This window comes from Euprymna scolopes, chromosome 5 (genome assembly GCF_053919585.1).
Source record: "Euprymna scolopes isolate OS-2025 chromosome 5, ASM5391958v1, whole genome shotgun sequence".
NCBI lineage: Eukaryota > Metazoa > Mollusca > Cephalopoda > Sepiida > Sepiolidae > Euprymna > Euprymna scolopes.
The window spans coordinates 84,649,711-84,662,726 of NC_136486.1; positions in this window are offsets into that span (position 1 = coordinate 84,649,711).

The following is a 13,016-nucleotide window of genomic DNA, read 5'->3' on the forward strand; positions in this document are numbered from 1 at the left end:
AATTTTTACATTTGGAAAAATTGATTCCAATGATTTTTGTCTGTGAATGGATCTATTAGAGATGTAGTCTCAGTTTTGAGTAATGCTGGGAATCAAGTCCTAGACCAAGACATTGTCAAGGTATAATGAAATGAGATTTTATTTGTCTGCAAGTGCAAAGTCGTTATTGTGTGTGTGTGTGTGTGTGTGTATATATATATATATATATATATAAAATGAAATATGACACTATGATACTATACAGTAATATTTCAATTAGTAATTGATACCTATAGTTTCAGTGGGTATAGCAAAACTTGCAAATTGGGCTAAAGAATGCATGTGCTATATTCATCGATCAGTGATCTAATAGGGCATATTTTCACTTATAATCAGAAATGGTCATAATTGGAAAAATAAAACCAGGTAAATTTAAATACAATTAAACTAATTAAATAAAAGAAGTAATAGGTTAAAAGAAAAAAAAAAGGAAGAAACAGTTGAATAAAACATTTTAGAAGTCTATGATGTGACTTCGATATGCATGGAAACCGAATATCAAAAAGTGGTTTTGGAAACCAGGGAGGAGGAATAGTCCATTTGTATTAGTATTTGTTTTTTGTTTTTTTGTTGAAGGGAGGTAATACATGAATATGTTGTTTTCCCAGATTATTTTAGTGTTAATTTTAAATAATTTTTAAGTTTTATAAAACTAATGAATAATTTATTTACTACAAAATATTAAAATTATTATGAATTGAAAAAATTTTAATGAATTTTTAAAAAATCTATTTAAAAATGTTAAGCTATAGAAATTGGATGACTTAAATCTATTATTTGGATTTAGTATTATTACACATTAACTTTAACCATGATATAACATTAAATGGTTACATTTAAACTCAGTGAAGAGTTTCATAGTCTTATTTCATAGATCATTGACTGATTAATGGGCAAGATTTCCAATACATCATGAAACCACAAGTATCAATGGCTAATTGAAATATTCATAGTATCTTATGTAATAAATATGCTCTTGCAAACTTAAAATGAATATTTTAATGAAGGCTTCACATCTCATTGCAGTTTTCTGTATATTGTCTGTATATTTCTCAATCATCTTGGAAAAAATAATTTTGCAATCTTTTATTTTGGAATTATATAAGTTTAAAATGTAAAATGTAATTTTTTTCTTCAAATTTCATAAGACCCCTTTTACAACAACTGTTATTGTTTCAACGATTCTTGTTGCAATAATTGAAATCGTTGATACTTGTCCGAAATTCTCTCTTATGAAAAAACAAAAATAAAGAAAAAAAACTGTATGATGTACATACTCATGATAGAAAAGAAAATATTGTACACCAAAACATCACATAGATTGATTAAGTAGTTTTTTAAATAAGAAAATCCAATTTTATGCCTAAACTATGAGCAATATCTTGCAGCACCCTCTTAAAAAAAGGTCTGAAGGAATAAGGAAGATAACTCCAAACCTGTAAGATTTTACAACGCCATTCTTAACATGGGGAGGGGAAGGAAGAGGCATTGAAAAAACACAAATAAGCTTAAAAATGATTTTTTTTATAAAAATAAAACTACTTGATCAATTTACATAATTTTTGGTGTGCAATATTTTCTTTCTGTCACAGGTATATCATACTATACATCATACAGACTTTTATTTTTGTTTTTTAATATAGGGAGGGGAAGTTATTCTGGACAAGTGCCAAATCATTTGCAAATAAGGAACAACATTTTAAGTGAAATAAAGAAATATTTTAGTTTTCCTATAACTTTTCATTGTCTTTGGCATTCAATGATACATGAAGTTGGTTAATTGTTAATTGTTGAGAAAGAAAATTTAATATCTAATTATTTCAAAATAAATTACAGTGCAATTTTGGAAGTGGATGGGAGGATAGGGTTTGTTCTAATCCTATCCTCCCATCCACTTCCAAAATTGCACTGTAACCAACCAAAACGATTTTATATTCACTTGTGCAGCAGATATTACAACAGATGGTGGTTATCTCACATGCTGTTTACAGAGGGTGTGTTGACTCAGCAGAGCAACTACACTGATACATTAACAAATTTATAGTAAAGAAACATGTGGAGCAATGGGAGGAGGGGGGGGCTGTTACCTTTAACAACTAAAACCAAGTTTCTCTCCTTTCAACACCATTGCCTGGGTCCCCATTTTGTTTTGGTTGAAATGAATGGCTTGCTCCTGTGAAAGCTCCTTGCTTTGATAAATGCCTATTACTGACTTTCTCTCCAAACCTGAAATGTAAGATGTATATCAAATCTATTGCTAAGTTGGCTGGAAAAATGGTTGAATGAGTCTAACACTCCAGAAGGTTCCTGATATATAAGAGTCCTAAAATGGAGTACTGCTGCCACATCTGGGGAGGTTGCACTCTGATTGCAAGCTAATGGAAGATGATCCCTATCCTCCCCTACAGAATATGCTGCTAGTTTTTCTCTACTCTTTCATTATTTCCATGATGTTTTCTAATTATGGAAAACTTTAAAAGCAAGAACTTATGTGTCTACCACTACTACAAAGAACTCATTTCTTCCTCTGAGTACCTAAAATCAAATGGAATTTCCATAAACATTTTCTTTTCAAAAGCTTCATATCTATAGAAAACATTACCACAGGACTGCTTCCTTACAGAATACATTGTTTGTTTTCAAATCCAATGTCAACAAATAATTCCATTCATCATTTTCAATACTCTCTTGCTGTTGTCTGTTAGCTAGCTGACAATCTTATTAATCTTTATTCTTTAGTGGCTTTTGGCCTTAGTAAGTGACAACTCCTTATATAATGATAAAATTAAAAAGAATTGTATTCTTGCTACCACTACATGAACATGCAACAGGAAAATATCCCATGATAGACCAGGGACCTTCCAAGTACATGAAGTGGAATGCTTGAGTACAAAGAAAGGGAGAATGAAGACATTCCTAATACTAATATAAGCTGGGTTACTGTAGAAATGCATTGCCCCCCCCCCGTCCGCTTCTCCAGAAAAGAGAGAAAGAATCAACACTTGTACACTTGTCTTAGAGACAACAGTCAGCTGGCAGAGTGGATAATCAAAAAATGGTGTCTTCATAGAACAAGAACAAAAATTATATCCATATATCTATCCAGAACATTGCCAAACTTATCAATAACCTTGATGACAGCAAGGCCAAACAAAAGGTACTTGACTGAGTGCCAAACTATGGTTTCTACTTATGAAACATTCACAGCAAGAATTCATCTATTACAAACCTGGTAACAAAAAAGAAAATTGTTTTTTAAAAAATTAAGTCTTCAGAAGTCACTAAGAATTTGCATAGCAAAATAAAAGATTTTTCAAAATCATGGGAGTGAATTCACAGTAATAATATTTTGAGCAGATTTATCCACTTCCAGCAGCAAAAAGTTGAGGAATAGTATGTATGGAATGTATGGATATGTGTAGATGTAAAGACAGTACAGATGCTGTAAGATGTATGAATAGTCAGATTTTAGAATCCTCACATGCATACTATAAATATGACCAATCATTGTTTCCTCTACCACAACCTAATCATGAGCTGCAAGAAAGTGATAAGAAAACCATGGAATAGCAATATCAAAGTATAGCTAGAATGCAAGTTCTTCAAGCTGAAACATTTTTTTTCAATAATCCGATCTTATATCTGATGTACAGTTGGCATAAATATCGAGTTAATAATTTTGCCATTCATATAAACTGACAATAAGTTCTGTGTTTATGATATGTGGAAATCATGGGAAAAAAGTGGATGAACCAAAACTGTCAAATTGTCTCATGGTTCTATTTTTAATATTTCATTTGTATTATAAAAATATTGAGAGAGAGATGTTATTTTTAAAAAATGAGAGATAGTGAAGGGGGCTGGGCTGAAACAAGAGAAAAGGGACACTTGGATAAAATGGGGAGAGGGGAATCTGAAAATTCATAAGGTCATTTTAGATGAAAACTAGAAAAGGGGGAGACATGTCGTGCATTAGTATGGATGATATATCTCCTTGACTATGTCATGTAAAACACCTGTCTTGTCTTTATAAAAAAAATTATTTTTGTTAGAAGTTAGGTGTTTGTATTAATGGTTTTGCTCTTGCAAAAATGATTCAAAGATGTTTTCCAGGATTAGAAGGAAATTTATACTTAAAATGAAGCCATGGCTAGGGGAATTATCAAAGTGAAAGTTGTCAAAATAACAAAGGAATATAGGCAAAGTGTAACATTTTTCAAAGAGACAACACAGATCCAAAGTAAACATCTTTTTCACCATAACCAGTTAGGCATAACTCAATGTCTTTAAGGAAACTCGGCAATCGAGTTCAGCTGAACTTTTTCTTGCTACCACAAAAGGGGGAGGGGCATAAACAGTTCTTCCTTGTATCAAGGAGAGAGGTAAGCTGTAACATAATTGCTTTTTTAGGAATCAGATATTCTGTAAATAAAGATAGATTAGGAGGTAAGAAGCAGTAGAGAGATAATTCCCATGTAAATGGATTCTCTTAACAAAAAGTTTCTTCCTTCTGTTTGAAGGAAGAATAAAATGGTGTGTCAAAACTGATTGAAACTAAAAGTTATTCCAAGTGTGAGTTTAAAAGATTTTTGGGATGTATTACAGAAGAGAAAATTAGTTTATATATATGTACCTTGAATTCATTTAAATATTATAAAAACTGGCCTACATTCGCCCACGCGTCCATAGCACAATGGATTAAGTGACAGCATCGTTATCTTAAGATTGCAGGTTCAATCCGAATTATCAGATATATTTTTTTTTTCAATTTTTAAACTTTTAATATTGAAACAAGGTTATTTATACCATTTTTTTCAATTTTCGTTGTGTTTTTTTTTGTTTTTGTTTTTCCAAACACGTTCATTTTTTTTTTTTCATTTTTTTGGTTTTTGTTTTTCCGATTTTTTTAAAGAAGTTTAACATTCGTTTGCTGTTTTTTTTTGTTTTGGTTTTTCCGATTTTTTAAGAAGTTTAAACAGGGTTATTAATTCGCTTATTCTTTACCCCCACCTACACACACATACACCTCCAAACACCCGGGCAACGTCGGGTACCCCCGCTAGTAAATATATAAATAAATATAAAAAGCGAAAATGTGTGTGTGTGTGTGTGTGTATGTCTCGTAAAAACTTTTGACAGAGGCGACAGATTTTCATGAGATTGGTATCATTTTGAAGCTTGACATCTTGGACGACAAATATCGAAAAATTCGCCAAAAAAAATAAATTCCTTCACCCTAAACTGGCCAGTTTTGTACAGGGAGGGGGTAGCAAAAAATCGTTTCCTCATGACAAGATAGCTTCTACGCCTGCGCAAATGATGTCGGAACTTGAATTAGTTTAAATATTAAAAAAACCGACCCAATTTTGTCAATGTCCTCTTAGCTCAGTTGATTAAAACGCGGCGTCATTATCTAAAGGTTGTAAGTTCAAATCGTGATGGGAGATGTCTTCTTTTTTTTTTTTGCGATTTTTAAAGTTTTAATATTGAAACAGGGTTATTTATACCATTTTTCACGTTTACTATTTTTTTTTTTTTTTTAATTTTTCAGATTTTTTTAAGAAGTTTTAACATCGTTCATTTTGCATCCCGTTCGTTTTTTTTGTTGTTTTTTTTTCCATTACATTCGTGTTTTCTTTTTTGTTTTTGTTTTTCCGATTTTAAGAAATTTTAACATTGTTCGTTTGCATTACATTTATTTTTTTTTGGCGGGGGGGGGTCTGATTTTTTTTTAAGGAGTGTTAACATTGTTTTTTTTATATAATACTTAAACAGGATTATTACTTTACTTATTGTTTTGCTTTGATTTACCCTCCCCCAACACACACCTCTAAACACCCGGGCAACGCCGGGTACCTCCGCTAGTCTTCTATAAATATAAAAGCAAAAATGTGTGTGTGTATATGTGTGCACTTTTTCTGTATGTCCGCAAAAGGCTTTTTTCGCCGGGCTTCTTGGTCGGCTCACTCCTTAAAACTTTTTATATGCTGTCTAAATCATAATATCTACGACTTAAAAACAGGGGTCGCCCCATCTTTAATTTGCCCGACTTTTATGCGCTATTTTCGACATTTTTTTTGGATTGCTGTATGTTGATTTGGCTTTTTCATATAAAAGTGAAACTAATTCGAAGCTTAAGGCATCGTTCCGCGCGCGATCACCGGGAACATCCAAAAGCAATAGCTTTGATCAATGCAGAGTTTCTCCTTATATCAGACAATTGCTATTCAATTTGAACAATCCCCTGTAAATGGGGAGCCAAAGTTGGGTAAACAAACCAAAAAAAAACTGCCCCGCAGTGAAAGTTTAACTCTGCTACTAATATTTGACCTCATTAAGTCATTAACTGCGGGCACCTGTCAATTCTTAATACTTAAATAAATTCAAACATCTTTCAGTTACTATTTCTTGCTGGCTAATCGGTTAACGTCACACATTTTTTTTCACACTTTATTTTCCAACTTCGCCTCAAGGCTTCGGGTTCGATCCTTCCTACTTACCTACCAAAACTTTTTTTTAAACTCCCTACCCCCCCCCCCAACACAAACACCCGGACAACGATTTTTTTTAAGAAGTTTTAGAGTTATTACTTCGCTTATTCTTTTGTTTTGATTACCCCCCCACACACACACACACTTTTAAACATCCAGGCAATGCCGGATACCCCCACTAGTTTAGTTTATAAATGGATTCTTCCCCCTCCATTTTGATACCAGCTTCCTGACCTAAAATGCACAAAAATGGTTTCCCCCACCCCCTTTCCTTTGGAAAAACTTAAGCCAAAAACAATTTTCTTCTACAAAACCAAACATCATGGAAAAAATATTTGAAGATATGAAGTATAAAATCTTTTTCCAAAATTACTTAAATAACTTAAAAAAGGTTGATATGCTACAAAACAAAATAACCAAACTCCCTCGTTCTTTCTCTGGTGATAAAAGGATCAAACAACTACTAAGTATTGGATTCATTTTAAAATATGCTTGTTTTATAAAACCTTTTGGTGTATGACGTGTACTTTTCCAACAACCAGAACCAAGTGATGATTGAAACAAGAACAAAAAAAAACATGCATTTACTTTGGACACTGAATTCAACCTACAAAAAATAAATTACACTCTTCAATCCCCTCTAATTACTTTTACATGACAGGATACCTCCCACTTTGCCGTAAGGACTCAGATAGATATATGCACGGGCTTGGAGTCTATATCCGTAGTAACCTTCCTTTAACTAGAGAGAAAAATCTGAAATCGGATGACCAGGCTTTTGTGTGCTTTCAACTAACATTTCATCACTGCGTTAGTTTCTCTACCGTTCTCCCTCAAGTCAGGATTGTACCCTAATCGATCATGTCTCTGATATTATTGATGCAGCACTCCCCTTAGACAGTAACGCCCAAATACATGCGTTTGGTGACTTTAATGTCCACCATAAAAATTGGCTTGGTTTCTCAGGTTACACAGATGCAGCCGGACACTCTACTTATAGCTTCTCTATAGCCCATTCCCTCACATGGACAGTAATGTTCCCAACCCGCCTACCAGATCGTGAACCTCAGCACTTCTAGACCTATTTCTCACCACAGTACCTGAGGATTGTGTGACTAATGCTCACCGTCCACTAGGAAACGCAGACCACATAGTGGTATCAGTCGACATCACATTTAAATCCCAACCTCAAAGTGAGGAACCATTGCTCAAAACAACAAGCTACTACAACAGGGCTGACTGGGAAGCCATCAGAGAACACATTAGAGATGCCCCATGGACAAATGTCTTCTCTCTTTCTGGCTGAACAGTGTGCAAATGAGACAACTGAATGGTGCAAAGCGGGCATTGCAACACATGTTCCCACACGGAAGTATTATAGCAAGCCCCACTCACCCCCATGGTTCACTAGATATTGTGCAGCTGCCATTGCACAAAGACAGCATGCATTCTGCCGGTTTGTACATCATAAGTCAAATACAAATAGGCAAACATTATAGATGCTAGAAATCATTGTAAGAGTGAAATAGCAACAGCCAAACGAAAGCATGCTAAAATAATCAGGGAACGCATTGAATTGCAAAAGATAGAAACTTGTGATTTCTGGAAAATCTATAATAGTGTAGTGAATAAAGAGCAATCAGTAATTCCCCCACACCAGAAGGTTGCATGTACGGCAATGGAGAAGGTGGAACTGCTTGCCCGGCGATTTGCCTCCAACTCAACCTTAGAGCCAACAAACAACTCCCTCCCAAATGTCCTTATGCAGACTGAAGATGATGTAAAAATGTAATTAGATGTAAAAATCACCCTTTCTTATGTTCGCAACATCATAAAAAACTTAGATACCTCAAAGTTCTCATCCCTGCATTACTAATTAAGAAATGTTCAGCCAAGCAAGCTCCCATACTTTCCAAGCTCTACAATAAATGCCTTGCTGGATCTTGCCTCCTCAATAGCTAGATGGCCTCTGTGGTACCAGTGTACAAGAATTTTGGTGAAAGAACAGACCCTCTCAATTATTGCCCCATTTGTCTCCTTCCAGTCTTCGCTAAAATCTTTGAGACCTTAATTAATCAAGCACTAGTTCACCACCTCGCAAAAGCGACAAACTCTGACAAACAGTATGGATTCACGCAATGTCGTTCTACTGCAAATATTTTAACAGTCATCTCTGAACGCATTTACCATGTACTGGATAAGGCGGGCGAAGCCAGGGCCTGTAGCCATTTATATATCCAAGACCTTTGACAAAGTCTGGCATAAAAGCTGCTAATGAAAATTAAATTGTACGGTATAACTGGACATATACTAAATATAATTAGATCCTTCTTAGACAATAGAAGCATACAGGTTGTCCTTGACGGACATACATCCAAGCAGCATAACATTAATGCGGGAGTGCCTCGGGGGTCAATCCTTGGACCATTATTATTCCTGATATTCATAAACGACCTCCCTGATAATATTGTGTCCGAGATGGGTATATTTGCTGATGATACAATGCTCTATAATATGCATGAAGGAGGAACAGATGTACATAAATCTAAGACAGTGGCAGAATTGTTAGAAAATGACCTCCAGACTATAGTGGATTGGGGCTGCAAATGGATGGTAACATTTAATGCTAGTAAAACTAAGCTGCTCTCCATTAATAATTACAAGACGTATCTCCAACCCCCTATATCCATGACAGCACCCTATCTGAGAATTCTACCTTCAAACTCCTTCGCCTAACATTTGCGGGCAATATGAACTGGAACAAATATATAGAGGAAATGTAGAGGCTGCTGCAAAGAAGGTGGGTTCTCTCTATCGAGCTAGCCGACTACTCACACCTGAGAGTATCCTGTATTTTTACAAGGCCACCATTCACCCATGCATGGAGTATTGTTGTCACATCTGGGCTGGTGCATCTACCACTAGTCTCTCCCTCTTAGATAAAGTCCAAAAAAGAGTTGTCAATCTAATCAGTCCCTATTTATCAACTAAGCTCCAGCCCCTGTCTTATCGCCGCAATGTTGCATCTTTCTGCCTGTTTTACAAATATTTTAATGGAATGTGTTCTGATGAACTCGTTTCACTTGTACCTCCTCGACGGACATATCCTCAACAAACCCGCTTAGCAATATGATCTAAGGCAATGGCACTTTCTTCACTGTTGTTGTCCCTAAATGCCAGAAAGATTTCTATTCTAATAGTTTCTTCCCTTGAACAGCTAAACTTTGGAATTCCCTGCCTGCTTACCTGGCTGTACTGATATGCAGAAGTTTAAATGTAACATAAAGGGTGAACATGAGTAAAAAAAAAAAAGTTTTTAAATAAATAAATAAAAAAAACACAAATGGCAACATGTGCTCATCTCTTTCCACCCTTTACTTTGAACTGGTTATCTAAAATATGTATTCCTTCAATAACTAAAAATAACTTCAGCTAATTCATTCTTATTACCAAAAATTAAATTCTCAAAGACATGCCAAATGTATATTTGTTTGATACAAACCTAAATTTCTCTACATCAAAAACTTGTTTCAAGTGAAATTTTTGATACTTAATGAATAAAAATAAGTAAAAAAATCAACTTGTGAATTAAGGTGGTCAAAGCATTGGAGTTAGCCCAACTCAGAATTTAAGTACACAAGTATGTAGATTCATTACAATTGACCCACACCAATTTTTATAAATTTTTTTTTTTTTTTTTTACAAAGTTTTCCAATATTACAGCGTTTTTTTTTTTTTTTTTTGCTATTGATGAAAAACTCTTTTCACTGGAAGGATGGGTGATCCTATACAATAGCTGCTGATTAATGAATGGGGAAACAAATTTTAGGACAAAGGATTAGTTTTTGTGATCAAATTCCTGAATGTAACAATCAGAGGAAACAAGTTATTGTAAAGGAGTGGCACATTTCTAGTGTTCTCAGATATGCATTTTGTATGGACAGGCCACTAGAAACATTTTTAGTGTTTATTTTAAAACAAAGTAGATTTTTGATCAATAAAGAGCACCAACTTAAAAAAATATATATACCTTTTACTAACAAAACACACTTGATATTTATTGTTGTAATACCATGTTTTTCCCATCAGTTTTGTTTTTAACTGCTAAAAATATTTTGGATTAAAAATAAAAATCAACAAAACAATCAACTCAACAAAACTAAAATCTGCAATAAATAAAGTAGAATTTTTATGTTTAGAATTGAGTATTTTTCTCAAGTTTGATCACTTATAAATTAGACTGAATTGCAGAATGAAGCGTCTTTGAGTTGTGTCAGAAGAGTTGAGGATAAAACATGCTATTACCACAAAAGACACTAGACAAAACCAACAGTTTATTTTAATCACCTCAAATCAAAGAATTATCCTATTTTAATAAAGTTCCAGCAACAATTTTTTTTTTACTTTTTGGATGTTATCTACATTTCTACAACTAATTTTTACACTTGAGGAAATGGCATTCGTTTCTCTCCATCAGGTCAGGTTTTTGTGCTAAGTTGGTTCTCAGTCCATATGTGAAAATAGGTAGTCCATCTTGATGCTCATGTTGCAGCTAGGGTTTCTGAAAGCAGTCAACATGTTGCTGACAAGTTCTGCATAGTTTTTGACCTTATTTTGTCAAGAAAGTTCTTCACTACCAGAACAAATGCCTTCCATGCTTCCAGTTCGACTTCATTCATTGATTTCTGATAAGCTGCCGGATCCGAGGACAATAAAAAATGGCAGCTTCTCTATGATCAATCCTAGAAAAGCCTGACACAGTCACCATCCTTTTTCAGAGCCTTAATGAACTGCTTCATAAAGCTGAGATTGATGTGCAGCAGTGGGAAGAGTATTCTGTCTTTGTCCACCAAATGGCCGTTGGTTGTTTCTTTCTTTACAAGGCACCAATACAGCCCAGTCCTTCTGTGTATGCTATACACCAATTTTTGGAAGATTTAGGTTTTATGACTTCAAACTGATCCTTTTTCAACATAATCACCCTAAATACTTTTGTCATTAAAATAATCATTTCCAGTCAAAACATGTCATCTAAAATGGAAAAATGATATTTAAAAATACTTTAATTCCTTTTCTAAAGTGTAGATTCCAAACCAATTTGCAACCAAGTTTCTCTCAAAACTGAACTGTCAAGTCTTGGCGGTGGGAGTAAACACTATGAAGGTATTACCATATTTTCCTTCAGATACAGAAACGCTCTTATTTGGGATATAGCTGCAACATATTTTCCCCCCATATATTATTACAACATTAGTTGACCAAGATTGATTTCTTTGACAACTGAAGAATGTAAACTCTCAAACTAATTATCCACAGAAAACACATTTTTCAACCAATAATCATGATGATATTAGGAGTTCTCAGCCTGAAAGCAATTGGATTTCAATGTGACCTTGGTTTACCTTTCTGAAGAAACATAGGAAATGTGAATAGTTGCTCTATATAATTTCTGCAGAAACTCTAGCACTTTTCTTTATAGAGTAGCAGGGGAATATTTATTTTAAGGAGGCGGGGTGATATGAATATTCATCCCTTTTCTCTAAACCAAATACATTTTTTTTATTAGGTTGGTGCAAAAAACGACATCATTTTTGCACCAACCTAATATTTTTCATAAAATCTTAGATGATGTAGAAATGAATTAAGATTTAAATATTTTTCAAAAAACATTTCTTGTATAAATAAAGTAAAACCCCGTGGTACAGCATTAAAAATTAGTAACAAAATACAGTACAGTATATAATACACATGTATATAATCAAATAACATTATAAATAACACCGTAAAGCAGGGCAAATACTGTAACCAGGGTTGGAAAAACATTGTATTCCACATTGTAACCTGACAAAAAACCATATGGTAGGGCTACCGTACCCTGGGGTTCTACTGTATTGGCAGGATTTATATCTTATCTGAATTTTTGGATGAGAAGTTGCTATTGACATGAATTTTCTTTGAATTAGTCTTCAACATCAAGATTCATATTTACTAGCAATCCTATGCTTTTTGCGAGTATATTAATGTAAGTGTCAAGTTTGTTAATGAACAGCCAATTTTGATAATGTCTTGGTGACGTAAGCTATCACTTCAAGGAGGCATATGCCCAGGAGGAGATAATAATGAGAATAAAACATATTATACTACCCCTCCCTCTAAAGGAAAAAAATACTTTCCTCCTAATAAAAGTTTGGAGTTTATTCCTACAGCAGGACATCATCCCTACCAAGACAGTCAACTCAAGAACCCAGAAGTTTTGCTAGCTTTAGTAAACTTTGATGAGAGATGATGGTCACATGAAAACAGATACTTTCCACTGAATTGAGTATTGAAAGATAGTACAATACATTAATAGAAATAATAGTATAGTTTCAGCTTTAGACAGACACTAAATCTCTATCTTCAGTAATGGGATGTTTTTTTGTGTATTTAAATGTTTATTATTTGTGTATGCCAAGGTGTCTTAAAGAAATCACATTAGGATTTACA